At 43.1% G+C, this 18,914-nt stretch overlaps 2 long non-coding RNA genes across 2 annotated transcripts in view; one reads left to right on the forward strand and one right to left on the reverse strand.

Moving 5' to 3' along the window:
* The window catches only part of LOC116652880, an 18,152-nt gene extending 13,489 nt beyond the window's left edge, over positions 1-4,663 (forward strand). The window contains exons 2-3 of the long non-coding RNA XR_004306064.1: positions 1,855-2,021; positions 3,780-4,663. This is a non-coding gene — a long non-coding RNA (uncharacterized LOC116652880). The remainder of the gene's footprint in view (positions 1-1,854; positions 2,022-3,779) is intronic.
* A 3,315-nt stretch (positions 4,664-7,978) lies between these two features.
* LOC116652881 lies at positions 7,979-14,720 on the reverse strand. The gene is made up of 2 exons (XR_004306065.1): positions 14,506-14,720; positions 7,979-12,069 (listed from the first exon to the last, which is right to left on the reverse strand). It is a non-coding gene; the product is annotated as an uncharacterized LOC116652881 (long non-coding RNA).
* Positions 14,721-18,914: the final 4,194 nt, after the last annotated feature.

Raw genomic sequence — 18,914 nt, forward strand, 5'->3', positions numbered from 1 at the left:
GGGATGGACCTTACAAAAGAAGTTGCAAGGGACGGGAAGGTGCGGCAGTTGGAGGAACGAGGATTCCCCTGTCGCCCAGCGCTGAATTGCCTTTTTGTTTTACCCACTACAATTAATAAAAGCTTCTAATTGGAACATTATCGGCTCATTGCTTGTAAATTGATGACACTGCCTATGGCAGGGATGTTGGAACCAGATGATCTTAAAGGTCCTTTCAAACCCAAACCATTCTATGATTCCATGTTTCTATGATTCATTCTGTGGTTCATTGAATAAAAGAGGTTGGAGCGGAACTTGGGATCACCTAATCCCACAGTGGGAGTAATCCCCAACCACAGCTGGTTGCTCAGAGCCTCATCCATCCAAGTCTGGACAATCTCAAGGAGTGGAGACTCCAGGACTTGACCTTTCCCTCCTCTATTCTGTCAGAAATTGTCCCAGTTGCAGCCTGTGCCTATTGTTATAAATATTGCAAGGCTGCAGCAATGCTCCACATTCAGCTGCTTCACCACGGCAGAGCTGCTTCTCACATGGTCATCCCCAGTTCCAGGGCTATCCCAACTACAGGATTTTGCATTCATCTTTGCTGAACTCCAGGAAGCTGTAGGGGTCCCATGAGTGCCAAGCCAGCCATTTTTAGAGCAGACCTCAGCTAGAAAAGCTATGAAAACTACCACAGCAAAACCATTAGGATCTGTTACTGAATTTAGAGGAAAGTACTAATGGCAAGGAAATCCTCCAGAGGACAGCAAGAAAAAGAAAAAAGGACATGAAAAAATAAAGGCAGCCCCAGTTCTTCCACTTCTCTCTCACTTGCTGCAACCTCAGAGCTGCATGGATCTTATTCACTGAGTACCAGTTTCTGACAGACCATGGCTGCATGCAAAAGCATGTTGCATCTTATCAGAGTTTGCAGCTGTGATCCCTGAAACTGAGACCTCTAACACTTCTAAGAGATCTGATACACAAGGAAAGCTGTCCGGCCTCTGGGACCAGCCGCTTGAGGGAGCCAAGATTACGTTCAGTAAGAGCCAGCTGATTACATAAACATTTTTGAAGTGTTGTATCTGGAACCAATCTTTTTCTCTAATGCTAAGTCTGTTGGGTCAGAAAGCACCGAGAGCTTCTGTCTCAGATTTAAATGCTGTATAATTTGGCTTCTAAAGAAAGACTTGCAGTATCTTATTGTAGTTGTGTTTAGTCTGTCCCCCTGGATGACTTTTGATTGTGTGTCTCAAACAGATTTTTGTGTGTGTTTCAAACAGATTTGATAGCTGTTAAGAAGTCTCAGCATTAACTTTCTACAAGCTGAATGAAAACTGACGTGAAAATGAGTAGAAGTGCTGTATTTTAATGAAATCAACTGGTTTAGTGAGAACAAAATGCACATCTCGTGGCCCACAATGATTTCTTCAGATCCTTGATCAGTATCCTTATTTAAAGGAAAGACTCAGCAGAAGAGAAAGTTAAAGGAGAGCTATAGGAAATCACTTAAAAGTCACAGGAAATCAGAATTCAGTTGCCAGAGAAATACCCATTCAAATGCTACGCAGCTACCAAGACAACCTCCCTCTCCCTCTCTGTTTTTACTGAGTTATGATCTTCTGTGGGTGTGTTAGGGACAAAATAGGTTTTGCAAAGTTTCTTGAAGGAAAGTGGTAGGATGGTAGGATGAGTTTCCTTTAAAATAATGTTCAGGTTTCAAAAATGATTGCTACAAGCCTATGGAAAGTGACAAGACAACCCTTTGATTCCACTTATGATTCATATCCACACATGCTAGGGAGTAGTGCTGGCATTTTGTCAGTAGTGTTGCATTATGACCTCTCATTTGTGTTCCTTTTTTTTCCCCAGGTGGATTTATTTCTTGTCCACATCAAAATGCAGAGACTACTCCACTCATCAGGTCCATGGCATACAGAGGAGATGTTATCAACATGTAACATGTATCCTAGCAAGAAAAACTGAGAATCAGCAGAAGTATTCATCAAGCAGATGACTGAAAGATCTCCTATGAGCAGGTATAGTATCAATAAACCAATATATCAAAAAATGTTAGCAAATGACAGCACTGACATCTTTCCTATATGTACTGAAATACAAGCACAGCCAATGATGACACCTGACTCTAAGAACACATTCAGAAAGACTCCACCTGGGGCTGGGACATAATGAACGTGTGACAGAATGATAATAAACATCGTGCCCCTTTTCCACAGCAAACTTATCTTCTGAATAGACAGATGTCAATTCAACCAATTTGGTTTTTAAAGAGCTCATTTTGTAGTGCGTATCTGTGTATGTCTCTTTTGATTCCTTAAGTAAGTGTATGTAAACACACATAAACAGATACAAATGTCTATTTCTTTCCTCAGCAGGTGGAATGAGTTGTAGGTAAAGTACCTGTAAATAAAGCCTCTTCCCAACATTCTCAGGTGTGCACTACAGAAGCTGCTGCAAAGGACAGAAGCATCTGGTACCATTTGCCTTGTGATTTTGTCCTTGTATTCAAGAAAAAATGTGCCTATAATTAGAAAGCAGAATTAGTACTGAAACAATTTTCACATCACTGGTCCTTCAGCCTCCTCAGATATTATTTGTGGTATCTGCTTTCGTGCAAGAGGATGGGACCAAATAAAAGCAATCACAAGGATGGAAATGTTCTCAGCAGGAGCAAAAGGGATTATCAAAAAGCAGAGGAAAAAGACTTCTGAATGTTTTGTAGTCCTGAGCATCCATATGCCATTTGAGCTATATAGAGAGTTAACAGATAGATCTAAAAATAAAGAATGCATTATTGATTAACTCATTAGAGCTTTCAGAAAATAGGAGCTGAATTCACTTGGCTAATAAGCTATCTCAGATCACATCCATTAGAAGATATATGCATATGAATTGGATGAAGTGTGCATTTGGTCTTTATGAGGCCATTCAGGAACCTAAAGTTACTTTTTTCTTCTAAGAAAAATACACAGAATAGTTCAGTTTTTGAATATTTTATAAAGTCTATATGTCATGCTATATCTGCCCCTGCCTATGCTCCTCCCTACATAACCATGTGTAATTCCAGTTTTATTTCAGAACAAGATTTGTTTGTAATCCAAAGGACATGATATCACAGAGCAGATTAAAGCAAGAAAATATGCTGTTGAGAACATAGCATGAAGGTTATTTGTTGGGGTCTCATGACCTTCCAGCCCCTTATGATGAGCAAAAGAAACCAGTGAATGTAACAGGATGTTAAGAGCTTACAGTTTTGACATCCTGGACCTCCTCTCTCAGACTACATTCCCATGCAGCCTGCATTCATTCATATTCATGTCTCTATCTAGCTATGCTGAACAGAGGGAGATTAGCAAGATGGGCTAGACTGCTGAACTGGTGTCTTGTGCTGTGGTCAGATGTCTTTTGCAGTCCAAGGAAAGGGCTTCATGGGTTGATGGAGAGGTCTTGTCTGTCTCCACATTGCTCTGAAGGACATAGGCCAGGTTCAGAAGCAAGGCACGGGTCTTGAATATTGTCATAATTTTTGCATTAACTAGCAAAGTGAGGACTACTCTCTGTTTGAAGTCATTTCACCCGCACAAATGGAGGTTATCTCAAAGGCAACAAGAGTTGAGGACTTCAGAGCCAGTGCTCTCCTTTCTGGTCTGTTTGGCTGGATAATCCTGGAAATGGCTCTCTTTCGGTTCAGGGCAAAATTAGAGTAGAGCCCAAGCATTATGGTCTTCCACGGGTATCAAGGAAAGCTCAAGTCTCACCCTTCTCCCATGTTCCAGCCATTCATTTCCCTGACCTGATGACAGCCATCCCTGCTCTGCACACCTGGACGAACTCAGGACAAACCAGCTCTGCCAGTTATCATGGAGATGAAGGGCAGAGAAGGAGAAAAGTTGTATCAGAATCATGGAGAACATCTTCTGAAAAGGGAAAAATCTTTGATGAAGAAGTAAGCCCACAAACCATACAGAAGTTTATTTGGTGTCTAAGTAGAAAGGGAAAAAATGTATATATTCTCCATGTCTCTTGTTTTCAATACATGCATGACATATTATTTACAGAATTACCCATTGCTTACTGGTATAGTTTGGTTTTTTTTACAGTCTCACTTGGAAAACTACATAGTGCATTGGCCAGAGTACCCAGTCTGAATGCAGAAGTGCTGTCTGGGTGCCTAGCAATAACTTCTGGTGCCATTGGTCCATTTTAATTGAATTTGGCAGGCTGAAGTTTGAGAGAGGAAGTTTCTTCCAGTTATTTTAAGCAAATGGTGGGTAAGTACAAAAAACACCAGTGGATGCTCCAGGCTGAAAGCTAAACTCAGTTAGCCTTAGAGAAAAGAGGGCTTTACTTCTTAGCGTAGGCTTTGTGTTTTTAGTGATGCATAGAATTGCTTACTTATTGTATGATTTGCTTTCATTCGATTTTCTCCAGATGTCCAGAGACTGTAGCATGCGATGCAATTGAAAGAACAGCCATTACCCTTGTTTTAAAAAGAAATCCTTCAAAAAAAAATGGGGTTTGTTTTGAACTCCCGGGTTTTATTTTTCACATTCAAAGAAAAAAACTTATTTTTTCTTGTTCCACCTATAACATTATATTCCTTCTCAGTTTTGAAAAGGTCATATCACCTGATGTAATAATTGCTTGCAGCTGTTATGTAATTGTTAGAGTTTCTTGAATGTTATTATGCAGCAGATGCCTCCTGGGGACAACAACAATAGCTATTCATCTGGAGGCAACAGTCCCCATTGGGAGCTCAGGGCTGCCTGTGGGAGATGCCGTGGACCTGGGAAGTTATGTTCTTCATCTCCTTGCCGTGCAGACAACAGCAGAGCGTGGGTAGATGAACTCTGCCAGCTCCATCTGTCCCACAGGCTGGGTGAGTCAGCTTGGGAAGCAGCATGCATGTGTACACAGTGTCCCTCTTGCCAGGACCAGGAGCAAGGGTTCCAGTAACAAGAACCTGCTACCAGCATCACTCAGTTCTCCTTTCATATCACCCTGGGGCCTAAACTTTTCTGGAACCCTGAGTGGGCAAAGTAGGAAAGATGTGGGGCTCTCCATCCCTGCTTCCTGGAAGATTCACATTGGGAGTTACTAGCAATACACGATGTTCCTTTGCGTGTCCTGCCACCGACTGCAAAACCCACTCTTCTCCAAGCCCACAGTACTGTAGTTCAGTCTTTTCTCTCCAGATTTACTTAGAAGGAATGATGAAGTAACATCCACTGTTTACATAGTACATTTAGATTAGATTTAGATTTCAAGGCCAGACTGGATGGGGCTTGGAGCAACATGGTCTAGAGGGATGTATTTCTGCCTATAGCAGAGGGGTTGGAACGAGATAATCTTAAGCGTTCCTTACAACACAAGCCATTCTATGATTCTATGATTCTATGATTCTATGATTCTATGATTCTATGATTCTATGATTCTATGATTCTATGATTAGAAAACAGACTTCATAGACTAATACTTTAACAGTCAGTGTTCATGAGTGTCTGTTCAGCTGAGTTGTAGAGCAGCATGGCGTTTTTTCCCCAGAAAAACTGAACTGGGCTTCACTGACTTCCATCGCCCAAAGGCTGGCATGAACAAGATGACTGATTTATGCAGGAGCTCCCAAGAGAGTAAATACCAAAATAAGTCATCCGAGGAGCTCCCCTGCACCAGAGAGCAACCTAATGCTAACTGTGACGCCAGAGTAAATTGCAGCAGTCAGCTGTTACATTTCATCTAGCCATTCTGCTCGGTTTAATTAACCTTGAGGGAATTAGTGTTTTGCGGACTTAACAGTACCTGCTCTGAATTTCTGGCAGTTATAGAAGTGCTGTTTCAGCTGCAGAGTGACTTGTCTCAGTCTGAATGGGGTGATACCAGCGGTAGTGCCTTTAAGGATGGGTCTCTGAGCAGCAGGAGGAACTGGGGGCAGCACAGAGGGGGTGAGACAGCCTGTACCTCTGATGGGGCTGCTCCATGACCCACCATTCAGAAACTGGGTGGTACCTTAGGAATCTCCAAGAGAGCATCCAATGCTCTCTGTAGCGGGGCAACCTTGACCTCCTACCGTCAGCTTCATGGCTGATTTTCTCTCTGCCTCTGAGAACAGAGGAAAATCAATGAGGCTTTGTCAAATAATTCTGGATTGTGTCCTGGGCGGAGAATTGAAAAAGCACATTAAAGATATCCTGGATCAATAGGATTCGTGCAATATTTGAGAGTCACCTGTTAGCTCTACTACTAATGCGCTTTCATCTGGTTTGGGGGATCTGCTGTAAGAACAGTGTCCTCCAGAAAGGGTAGGAAGGGTATTATCTGTGAAAAAACAAGAGGAAACACTGTTTTCCCCATAATTGTATGTAATTATTATTTAAAAAAAAAAATCACTTTCCCTTCCCCGTCAGAGATCTATGAACTTCTTGCTGAGAACTATGACTGTAACTTAAGAATATAAACAAGAAACACATAGAGGAGACTATGAAAAAAAATATATAGATCTAGGTCATTTAGAAAGCTAAAGCACAGACATTCAGCCATTTTCTTGGCAATTTAGCAGTCTCCTCAGAAGACAACATAACATTTTCACCCCTTGCAGCAGAAAAAAATAGCCAAGTATTCTGCTATCAAAAGAGTTATCTTCAGCACATTTTCTGATTGCCATTTGTGGTTTTTTTTTATCCCATCTCCAGGTGTATCGGCCTCTGTGTGAAACAGAATAATTATTGGTCTGTAAAGAAAGGTGATAATTTGAAGCGCATTTTGTCTCTTTCCCTTGAGGGAATTTAGTTGAAAAGTTGTTCTTTTCAACTGCACTTTTTAATATTGCTGGACTGCTCCGCCATTCAACATGGGTATGCCTGATTTCAAGGAACGACTGGATGTTGTGTTGAGGGACGAGGTTTAGTGGGAGCTATTGATAATAGGTGAGCGGTTGGACTGGATGATCTTTTAGGTCTTTTCCAGCCTCGGTGATTCTGTGACTATATGATTCTATGATTTTCTGCCACGTTGCTCAAGATTACATTTACTTCTTCCATGCTTCCATTTCTTGGAAAATTCTTTAGCAGGAAATGATGTCTTTAATTTCATAACAATCTGTTATTTTAGAAAGTGAATAGGGCGCAACTCAGTGGCTTGTTCTGGATTTACAGGGGATGAGGGTTCAAAAGGTCTGTTGGTCTTTCTGGCTGTTTCCTGTACACAGAGCCCAGTTTCAGAGATTGAATTTGCAGCAGTTACTTTGCCAGGGAAAACATTTCATCATTCGTTTTTATAAATACATTCAAGGTTTGAATCACCAGTCCACCTACACTCTGTTTTGTCAATGGAGTGACAACAGAACAGTGCTGGTAACCTTGCTGTGGGTAAGGCTGTTGCCCACTACATCAGGCTGCCCAGGGCCCCTTCCGTCCTGACCTTGAATCATTATGAGGCACTAGAATACTGCTTCTTATAGTCTAGTTGTATGTATTACTTTTTCCTTCCAATAATATTCTTTATTTTAGTGTCTTGTTATCCCCCCTTGTCTTCCTCCATTCCAGGACACCCCCCATGTTATTCTAGGTAAGAGAAGAGGTTGGCATCTTAACAAAAGCAATAGCTCAATTTTCTTCTGAAATGCTCCAGATTATTGATGGAACCCCACAATTCATAATAAGAAGGCCTTGGTTGGGTTGTTCAGGTTTCATTTTTTCCACTAAAGATATGAGAAAATTCCCACTCTTTTTACAGAGCCATTTAAATTATCCACGTATCAAATTCTTACTGATCTAAAAGGAGAGACAAACCCTGAGCTCCCTGGAGGTCTGTCCTGTTTGATGGTCACCTGCCTGTCTCCTGCTCATGGCAAGGACAAGGCTTTCAGGAAATCCTCTCTGAGCATCAGCCATACTATCAAAACAAAAGAATAGAACACAAGAAGAACAACAACAGACAAACACCTCACCCTTGGTTGTGTTTGTTTGAGTTAAGCCTATGTGTTCCTGAAACATTTTATTTATGACCTTTTGCATTTTATTTTGCGCCGTCCTTCAGTTAAGCAACAGCAGAGTGCATGAAGTGATGGCTTCTCTGGAGATGACGGATGAGGCTCCCTGCTGCTTGCAGCCCATGAGTCATTTGCTAATTTCCTCAGCTAAAACTGACAGGCAGTTACCGAGCATTTCATCACAGCCAACCAGGCCTTTATTTCCAAGCTGGCTGTCAATCTTCTGATAGCAATGACTACAAAAACTGCTGTCTACGACATTGTCTCCCAAAGCTTTAATGTTTTATCACTGTTGCTTCAAGTTCTTGCTCTCTTTCCTCTCCAAGCATTAAGATTCTTTAACCATACAATAGCACAATACAGTGAGTCTTGCATCTTTGCTGCTCTAAATATTTGCTCTGTATCTGCTTCTTCACAGCATATTACTCAAGAACAGCAGTGTCAGCAGAATACTTTATTGGAAAACACCATGTTCTTGGTAGGTGTTTATTTTTGAATCTCCTTCTGAAAGGATCCCAGAGGATCTGCTAATTGCAGAATATGATTTCTAATATAAACTTAGAGCCTGTGTATGTGCCTGGTAGCAGCTTCCAGCTGTGATAACCACCGGGGAAGATCCTGACACTGCTCCTCAGTTTAAATAGGTGCTGGTATGGAATGGTGGCTGGGTGTGCTATCCTGAGGAGCAGTGCTGCCTGTGCATTTTCAGCTCCTTGGCCCCTCTGAGAGGTCAGAACCTGGAGGCCCCACCTGATGTGCACTTTTGATCCTTGTCCAGACACATTTAAACAAATCAAATGCCTCGTTTTAAAGGAGCACGGCCTTCTATGCAGAGGACGTAGACGTAGCTCACTGTTGTAAAAGGAAAGATCCTCTTTGGTTGGATAAACAATGCACATCTGTGCAGTCAGTCAGAGCTGACATGATCTCAGGAGCCAGTGATGCTTCCTGTTCCCAGGAGAGCCCCATGAGTGCCATGCTGTGCAGTTTGATTTCTTCTCTGTATGCTGCCATCTCCTTCTTGGCTTTTTAGCTGTGTTCAAATGCTAAATCTCCATAAAATATAGCACAAATGGAGGAGAGTAGCTGGGATAGCGGGCTGGGAAGAGTTCGCACAGGCCTGGTAGCCATCATGTGTATGATCTGGGCCAGCGTTAGAGGCTGACAAATTTCTGTGTTAAATACAATAATTACTTCAGTCTATACTGCTCAAACCTGCTTCAGGGTAAACTTTATCTATCTCTGGCCCTCTTAAAACTGTTTTTATCCCTGGTGTTTATTTCCCCACCTTCTGGCATCATTGCTGGAAAGCAAGCATACCTCCTTGGTAAAAGAGCTCTTCTCCTCAATGGCACATTCCCTGTCCCTCTGCATGTCCTCGTGGCCTGTTTGCACCTGCATCCTCTGAATGGCATCTTCAACACAGCAATCAGAGCTGCACAAAGTTCTCCAGCCTTTGCTCTCTCTGCTGAAACACCTGGAAGCTTTACCTTATTGCATCACCTGGAATGTAGAAGAATGCAAAAATTAGCCAAAATCAGGCATTGTCTGGAAGTTAAAATATGACGTTAATTAATCTAGTCTCAAAACCCACAAACAAACCCCTCTGATTCTTGGCTAGATTTTAACAGCTGGCAGAAGCTCAGACTCTAGAAATGTTTCCTGTTATTTACTCAGCTAAAAATAGCTGTCAGTGTTAAAGCAACCTATCACTTATGTACATGTGCATGTATATAGATATGTGTATGTGTATACACGTTATATAAAACATGTAGATCACTCCCAAAGTGATGACTCCTATTCATTTCCAGCGATGAACAAGAGCTTTCTTAGCTTTCTTTCTGCACTCATCAAAATCTGCACCAGTTGGGGTGACCCACTGTCACCATCACTGCTACTGTACCACCCACTGCCTCACTGTGCTCACATACATCTTCTTGTTGGCCTCCATAAGCCTTCAGCAAGCATTGCTGAATGTCAGTGGGGACACTGTTTTCCACATGGAGGAATTCAATGACACACCTTTGCTTCAGGTGCTCTTCCATGTCAGAAACCATTTTGTCAGACTGCCCCTCCGCTGCCATCTGTCACATGGCAAAAAAAAATATGTAATGGGACATTGGAAAATAGGTTCTACTCCTACTGCCATACCACCAACATCTGCCTCTAATGTCATAGGCCAACATCATAAAATAGAAGGCATTACTTTTGGAACAGTCCTTATATACGCACACATAGAAATATATGTACACATGTATGTAAAGTGTATAAAGCAAGTAGGCATAAATGTAAGTTTGTGCACAGGTGTACATATAAACATGCAGACATTCAACTATATGCTATTTTAGATGAAGCAGAACATGCAATGAAAAGTGATCAAGCAACAAATTCATGTATTGTGTATATTGTACCTGGAAACTGCCTTGCAGATGTAATTGCTTATCCTGCTGTTTGCTCAGTGCAGCTTCTGTAACTTCATAAAACTTGAGTTTATGAGCTTTGTACTTACTTAAACTAATGTAAACTAAAGTAATTAACTCTTCCTCCACCTGCAATTCCAAAGTAGGATTTGGAAATTGTTCCTGGTTCTTTCTCATCAAGTATTGATATCACAAGCACTTATTGCTCAGGCAGTCGGAGGAGGAAAGGTTACCGTCTGTGCTTGAGCATATTCATATGCATGAATTGTGCTTATTTTTTGTGTCTCACCTTTTGATTCCCCAGCACATCAATAAGCTCACAGAGGACCCCACTGAGCACAGCCCGCAGTGGGGAGGCACTCCAAGGTGGTTTGTTGTCTTACCATGATGGCCCAGCACAAAGATACAGACACAAAGATATGGCTGGGTACAAGGGCTTTAGTTCTCCATGGTTATCATCAGCTGGTGAAAATCACTCTTCCATGTTACGTGTCTGAGTGCAACCAGCTGGCTGCCCAGCTGACTGGGAACAACAGCCAGGTGGGGACAACATCCTTCTCCGTCTCTTTTTCTTCCTGCAGCCTCTTTCCATCTTTATGGGGCTGTATGTGCAGCTGGGTCACTTCCACAAAGAGTGTTGCTGATCCTGGCAGACTTGAAGTAGGAGTGTGATTGCACTCCAGGGTGAAAAAAAAAACCTTGCCTTGATAAATACAGCATAATGAAAAGTAAAAAAAATAAATATAAAATAAAACAAAATAGAAACAAACAACAACAATCCTGTGAATCTGGGGACTGGCATTCATTTGCAACTGATATTCTTGGAACGAGTTTCATAACCACCAGAGAGATCACATCCAGCAAGTCTGTAAGTATGAGAACACAATAATACTTATCTTTTTTTCCAACAATCCGCTTTCTTTATAATGGCCCACGGCATCAGAAAGAGTTTTTACTGACTTTACTGAGAGAAAGGCACCGATGGCTGTAAGGTAATATTTTTCTTTGATTCGCTGCAGTAAATTTAGAGCAACAATTAGCTTTTCTCTGTGGGAGGAGAAGGCATCCATTGACTGATACAGTTGAATGTAAAAGCAGACTCACCGTGGTTGGAACCAGTTCCATCATTGGTCACAGTGATAAAAGCCAAGAGCATAAAAGAGACACAGAATAATCAGTTTTTATTAAAGGCAGTCATAATGAAAAAAGGTGTGGAGGAAAACTAACCCAGTGGAGTTCAGAACTGCCAGAAACAAACTGTGATTTCAAGCACAAAAACACATTTAATAAAAAAACAGTGTCTTTTAAATACATGAGAGCTTAATGGTCTACCAAAGAACATCCTCACTACAAAAATCTATTATTTGGTTAAGAAACACATGAAAATACTAATACTGATATCTTCAGAGATTTCTTATGGGTTAATATGGCTCTTTAGTCACAGCGCTATGCAACAGAGTTACTTAAGGACAGCCCTTCATGCTGGGAGGCACAGGGATGGGTTTGTGCCCCTCAGGTGACCCTCTTCGGAAAACTAAGTTTCTCTCAGCTTCTGACCTGAGTGGGAAGGTTCCTAGAACAGGGCTGTTGGAAAAGGCTCTTTATAGCTCATCTTCATCCACACTTTTCCAGCTGGCTGTACAATTGTGGGGTCAAACACTGTTCATAAAAAGAGGGAAAAAAAGAGGGCGCAAGTGTATTTAGAAGCACACAAGCTCTTTATGTGCTGTGTCTGCACCAACACCAACCCCATCCTTTCTCTATGACCCAATAACATTTAGAGTTTTCACTGTGTCCTTTCCAAATGTCACAATATGCCTCTAATTTCAGCTTTGATCACAAGATGGCTTGAGCTGCCATTGAAGGATGTGGTAGAATCAACCCCCACACCAAACAATTCAGCAAAGCTGAAACTCGAGGGAACACTCCCATGACATAGCTGTGCCCAGAATCCTCTACTGAAGTTAGGTATGGTTTTAAGGTCTTTGTGGTACATAGGGCTGATAGTTGCTTATCACAGAATCACAGAATCACAGAATTACCCGGGTTGGAAGGGACCTCAAGGATCATGTAGTTCCAACCCCCCTGCCTGGCAGGGCCACCAAACATACACCTTTACTAGATCAGGTTGCCCAGGGCCCCGTCCAACCTGGCCTTGAACACCTCCAAGGACGGGGCATCCACAACCTCACTGGGCAGCCTGTTCCAGGACCTAACCACTCTTCTAGTAAGAACTTTCCCCTAACATCCAACCTAAATCTTCCCTCCTTCAACTTAAAACCATTTCCCCTAGTCCTGCTATTATCAGCCCTTTCGAAGAGTTTACTCCCTTCCTGGGAGTAAGTTCCCTTCAGGTACTGAAAGGCTGCAATGAGGTCACCCCGCAACCTTCTCTTCTCCAAGCTGAACAAACCCAACTCCCTCAGCCTGTCCTCATAGGGGAGGTGCTCCAGCCCCCTGATCATCTTTGTGGCCCTCCTCTGGACCCTTTCCAAAATCTCCATGCTTATTTTGAGATAGATTCTGAAACAATTATTTCCTAGTGTTTAATGCAGTACAAATGTTTTCAGTATTACGTGTTGAACACTACCATAGTTTATTGCCAGTTGTTCAGTGTGGGCTTACACAGTATATAGAGAAAACATTCATTCGCCATGCCAGGGTGGTGAAGAAGCACAAATTGACTGTTTTTTGCTTGTTTGCTGATGAGCCTCTTGTTCATCCTCCTCATGAGGGTGGAAGGAATGTTTCCATGCAATGCAAAATTAGGCCATTTATTCAGCTGTCCACTTCTGCTCTTGTGCTAATAAAAGGCTTGGCAGTGGGTACAGACGTAACAAATGGAAAGATGTGTGGAGGCAGGGGATGAGCAGAACCCAGCCAGCACCATGATTTCACCAAGATGGTGCCTGGAATACAATGGCACCCACCAGCCTGGTACACGGCCGGAGTAGAGTACTGGGTATATGAGGCCTCAGAGAGATGTCTCCTTAGACACTAACACGCTGATCTTTCTTGTTCTCATTTGAAGTTCTGCACTGCTGAGGAGTATTGCTGGGTTGTACCATGTGTTGATGGAACAGATACAAGTCTGTGTCTTTCCATACTAGCGATTTCCCTGGGATATGTCATTCTTCATCAGAGTAAATGCACAAGGGCCAGCTTACCCCTGCCCCACAAAACCGTACGCATTTTCAATAAGACAGAAGCAGCAGATGAAAATCAGCTCAGTAAAGAAAAGAAGAAATGTGCAGTGGTGGTGCTTTATGAAATCCAATTAAGATTGGAAAAGGCCACTAAATTCAATTAATCCAACTGCCAACCCATCCCCACCATGCCTGCTAACCATGTCCCTCAGAGCCACATCTATACATTTCTTGAACTCTTCCTGGGATGGTGACTCAGTGCTGTAGGTCAGTGTGGTCAGAGCAGACAAGTTTCTTGCTTGCTGCAGGTCTCTGGGCCCAGCACTTTGCCTAGCACTTCTGTAGAGCCTGGGAAGGAGCTGCTGTTTGTCCATGATCAAAATGCTGGAATGCACCGGAATTACAGAGGAGACCATCTGTCCCAAACAGATAATGGGCTGCTGTAATACTCTGCAAGTTGAATTGATGTTTTCATGCAATTGTACATTATCTAAATCCACACTGCAGCCAGACCGAGTGTATGCTTCTGTGTCAAGAATACTGTGCAACTGCTGCTTAATACTAGTAGGTGGGCATTTGAATTACTCTTCCTAGGAATTATAGGTTTATTAATATGTGAAGAATATTAAATCATATTCCCCAAGGGAGCCTTCAGATTCTCCATCTCAGACCTGACCAACAAATCTGCATGGCAAGCAAGGCTCTGTAAGAGAGCAAATGGATGCAGAGCTGTCAGTCGTCATCACAGATGGGATCTGCACAGCATTGTGGCCAATCCTGCACCATCCCTGTGTCCCCAGCATCAGAAAGGCACATAAGGCTTATTAATAAGTTACTATGGCATTGTATTGGATATTAGTTAGTTATCTTTCCTGAAAGTATTAGCAGCTTTTCTGTTGTGTGAAAATGTATAGCGGACAAAAATGTGCCAGCTTAATCATCTGAATACCTGCATGTATCCTGGATTTCTGCATAAGCGCTCAGAGGCTGAAAGCTTTGCTTCTTTCCATTTACCAAGATGGCACAAGGCAGCTGATTTGTTGTGGTGTGATACAGCTTTTGTGTGTCCTCAGCACACCTGAAGTAACCTGTTAAATTAAATTAACAGTTACCTGCTAATTAAATTTAATAAATAAATAAATAAATAAAAATAGAAAAGAAAGGATGTGAGGCTCTTCACAGTTAGTAATGAGAAAAAAGAGACAGCGTACACATCACTCACCTGACAAAATCAGAGGGAAAAATGTAGAGTGTGTTTGCTTCTTCTGGTTAAAGAAATAAAGTGTGGTAACAGAAAAGGCTCCTGTGGCCAAAGACCAGTGGCTGGCCACCTGAATTGGCAGCTTGGATCCATGCAGGTTCTTCATAGGTCCCACCCCACAGAGCAGCCCCCCAAACCCCCAGAGCTTTGTCTGGAGAGCCAGGACCCCCTTCCAGACCCTTCCCCTGCACTTGGCAGGAGGCATATCATCCTGCATGACTTTGTACTACATACGCTTCTTGGTGTGAGCCAACTGCTATTGCTCACACTGAGAGCAATATAACAGAGAAACCAAATAACAGGGGCCTCTTTATAAGCAACTGAGCACCTACCCCAAAGCGCTTATAGCTCAGACAGGAAGAAACCTGCAGTCTGCGGAGTTCAACAGAAGTTTTCTGGAAGAACCAGTGCCCCCTGGACAAAGCTGTCTGGCGTGCTTTGGAGAGACTGGTGGGTGGTGACCCTTGGTACACCCATGGGACCTTTCATCCAGTGCCCTGATGGGATGCTGCAGCCCCACACTGGGGCTGTGTTCACCCTGCAGAGGAGCTGCAGGGAGAGGAGCTCAGCACTTGCCACGGCTGTCTCCGGCCCCCCCGCTTGGCAGGATGGGCTTCTGCAGAGAGGTTGAAAGCGTTCGCTGTAATAGCAGGGAAAGCAACTGTTCGGACTTCTCTCCCTGCATCACCAAATTGTAAAGCCTAAATTGTGTCTCTTTTCCCCTCTTCCGCTGCTCTGAAAAGAAACCCAGTAATCATTGTAACAATGGCTCTTTCTATTTTTGATGAGCCTGTGGAGAAAGCTAAATGGCAGAACTAATGCAAGCCCAGAACCAGTCAGAAGAGTTCCTCTGCTTTTTTAATATTAACCATATTCTGATTAATGCGAGGCAGTCCGTCCCAAGATCGACACGGGGTGCTGAACCACACTGATGGAGCCAACACGCAGCAGCTGTCTTCCTGTTATTTTCACCTCTTTAAAGCCTCCCACCTCCTCTCTCTCAGACACTCATTTGAACTCTGCTTAATTCATGAGTTTAAAAGGGAAAAAAAGAAAAAAAAAAAAGGCTCAGATTGATGCTATAAATAATTCACAGCCAGTTTTATCCACCACGGGTGGAAATCAGAGAGGCTGAATCTCTAGCCTCCATATGTTGAATTAAAGTCATCTATTGGGAGAGGGTGAAATTGTATTTGTGGCGTTGCAGGGAACTGGAGTGACAAAACCAGCTTACCCTTCACTGGAGATGCAGGGAATGCCTGGGGCTAAAAACTCTACCATGGAGTAACTTCACTTGGAGGCGTGACTAGAGGTAGGGCAATGCTTATTGACTAAGGCTGGATCCAATTTGCAACATCGCAAGACAATTCTCAGATCCCAGGCTTTGCTGTCCAGCCCCACACTGTGCAGTACAACAGGATGGCACTTGATGGATGGCACGCAGCCTGCCTGAACTGGGCCAGTGAAAAACTGCAGGGAGAGCCCACTGAAATGGGTAGGTCCACCAGCATAGCTACGGCTTACTGGCAAAAGCAGACAGCTCTGATGGAGTGTTTGTATGAAAACATGATTATAGCTGCATGGCTTGCAGCAGCGTGAAACACATCTCGTGATTAAACTATAGCTACAGTCAGGAGGTGTGAGATAGCCGAGCTGGCAGTATGAAATGCACAACAAGGCATGTTTCATTAAAAGTAAGTCCTTATCCCTTCTGAACAAAGAGCAGAACAGAAAGCTGTCTTTTATCATTTTCTTTTTGGCCATTTCCTAGCCATGAAGATCAATTTGCTGGTCTATATTTGAAATATAGATAACTCAGGGTGGTGTTAATTGAGTCCCACAAATGCAAACTGAGTACCAAGCTGCCAAGGCGCAGAAGTTGCTTTCTCATCATCTGCATGGCTCAAATCTCTCAGAGTATTCTGTTCCAGAAGGTATCACCTGTTCTGCAAGGGAAGCTCCTGTAAAGCCATATGTAAAGCACATGTATGAAAGCATGGGCCCACCTTCTCCACCTTGCTCTATGCATCTTAATTAGACAGCTACACTTGTAGCATTATAGGAAAAAAAATGTGGCCAACCCAAAATGAAAAGGGGTGAATTTGTTGTGATAATATGATTTGCAAGTGGAGCGTGACTCCTCTTCCCTCGTTTCCCTGGCATGGACACTTCCAGGAATGGGGAACTAGGGTTGGATGCAACTTGCATTTAGCAAGATCCTTCATTTGCTGCCTGGATTTCACATGGTCCATGTGAACATGAGAATAATTGAAGTGAAAGACATCAAGAAGAAGCAAATAGTTTCCTTTTATAATAATGTAAACAAATTATTGAATTACATTTGTTTTCTGGTTCTTTTCAAGGCTCAAATAGTCTCCTCCTATGAGTCTATAGCAGCTCCAGTGATGTGGTTTTGATAAGGTATCATCAAAAACCTACTAGGTCTTCCTTCTGTAGAAGGCAGCATTGCTGCCTGCTCTGCTAAAGGAACGTGTGGTTCAAGGCACGAACACAGACCCCTGCAAAAACCCTCAGCACAGCAGTGAAGAATAAGTCTCACAGGGAGCCCTGGGCTTCCGTGTTAGACCAGAAGCTGCTGCTGTTCCCCTCCATGGGCTGTGGGGAGTGGGAAATAGCTCTGAGCTCCCCATGAATTCAATACCTGGCAGCTTCACTGCAGGCGCAGCACAACCAACACCAGCTCCTGCACTTCCCACCTGCATCATCATAAGCTTCAGCACTGGGCAAGATACAGCCAATCCTGAAGGGGAAGATGAAGGTGAGGAAAAGTTTCCAACGAGCATTTAGATTTAGTTTCCTACCACCACTGCCAGTGGTGCACACGCTGTAATCAGATGACCTGAAATTTTTCATACTGAAGAATAGCTTGGCTCTGCCTTTCTGAATGCTGATTGCAGGTCCCCAAGGACTTCCCTGGCTTTGTTGCTTTGTGGTCTGTGCCACTGCAGCTCATCCGAAACCTGTGCTACATCTGCTCAGCACATAAAGGAGAGCCAAACTGCATTTGTCCATGCAAAGGACACGCACAGGGTCTCCCTGCTTTTTTTAGGGATAAATGATCAGCAAGATGGGTTTTTTCTTTCTCATAAAGGGCTGGCTGGTTTACAGATGGATGAAACTCATTGTAAACCCTAGCACCTGAGCCCTGAGTTCAACTTAATATTGTAGCCTACAGCACTTTGCAGCTACTGCATGCAACCTCATGACAGGAATTACTGAAGGAAGGTAAGAAAGCACTGAATTATTTAACATTAGAGTTAATTTTAGTTAATTAGGTAATTTTCCTGGGTACAAACAAAACTTTTTCAGAGTTGCCTATTTTCCAGCCTAACTCCAATTCCCTGTTGCACATGCCCTTTTGGGGACATAATTAATGCCATTTAGGGCAGAGACTTCACCAAGGCACTCAGCATCAGCTTAGTTGAGCTCCCAGATGGGAAGCACATGTGGTCCCGCAGTCTGGCACACACCATGCCCTACAGTCACATGTAGGTGTTGAGCTCCCTTAGTAAATCTTGCCCTCCCCTTCCCTCTAAGCTATTGTCACTGTGGGGTCAGCAGACTCACATACACTCATCCCACAGGGCTTCCCTTGGGTTGGGCTTTGCAGAAGAATATACAAAAATGTACATTTCTATTCCTAGGGGACTTTTTAAAAAGCATGACTTCCCAGTGAGAAGGCATGAGATCAGGGACTATATCTACCAGATAGATTTTAGGTAACTCAGACTATTTGGTTACATGAGACGTGAACCTGTAAAATTTGGAGCTAGATATCATGGGATCCAGTCTGTAAACTAAATAACCTTGTGGGATTTAAATCTTCCTTTGAATACTCCCACAATGGAGTGGGACTTCCATAGTGGTTCCACAGTGCTTCCATAGACACAGAACTAAGTCTCTCCTCTTCCAAACTTCTGTGCACCTCCCCTCTCCCTCGTGCATGGCACCTTCTTTCCCCATGTCTTGGTGTCTGTTGCGGTGAGGCCCTGACAGAGCTGGCAGGCCACTGGCAGTAATTTAGTTTGCCGTTAAATGAGTGACAGCTGCTGCCACGGGGAGGCAAATGGAGACAA

The sequence above is a fragment of the Coturnix japonica genome, chromosome 2, assembly GCF_001577835.2.
Source record: "Coturnix japonica isolate 7356 chromosome 2, Coturnix japonica 2.1, whole genome shotgun sequence".
Classification (NCBI taxonomy): Eukaryota; Metazoa; Chordata; class Aves; order Galliformes; family Phasianidae; genus Coturnix; species Coturnix japonica.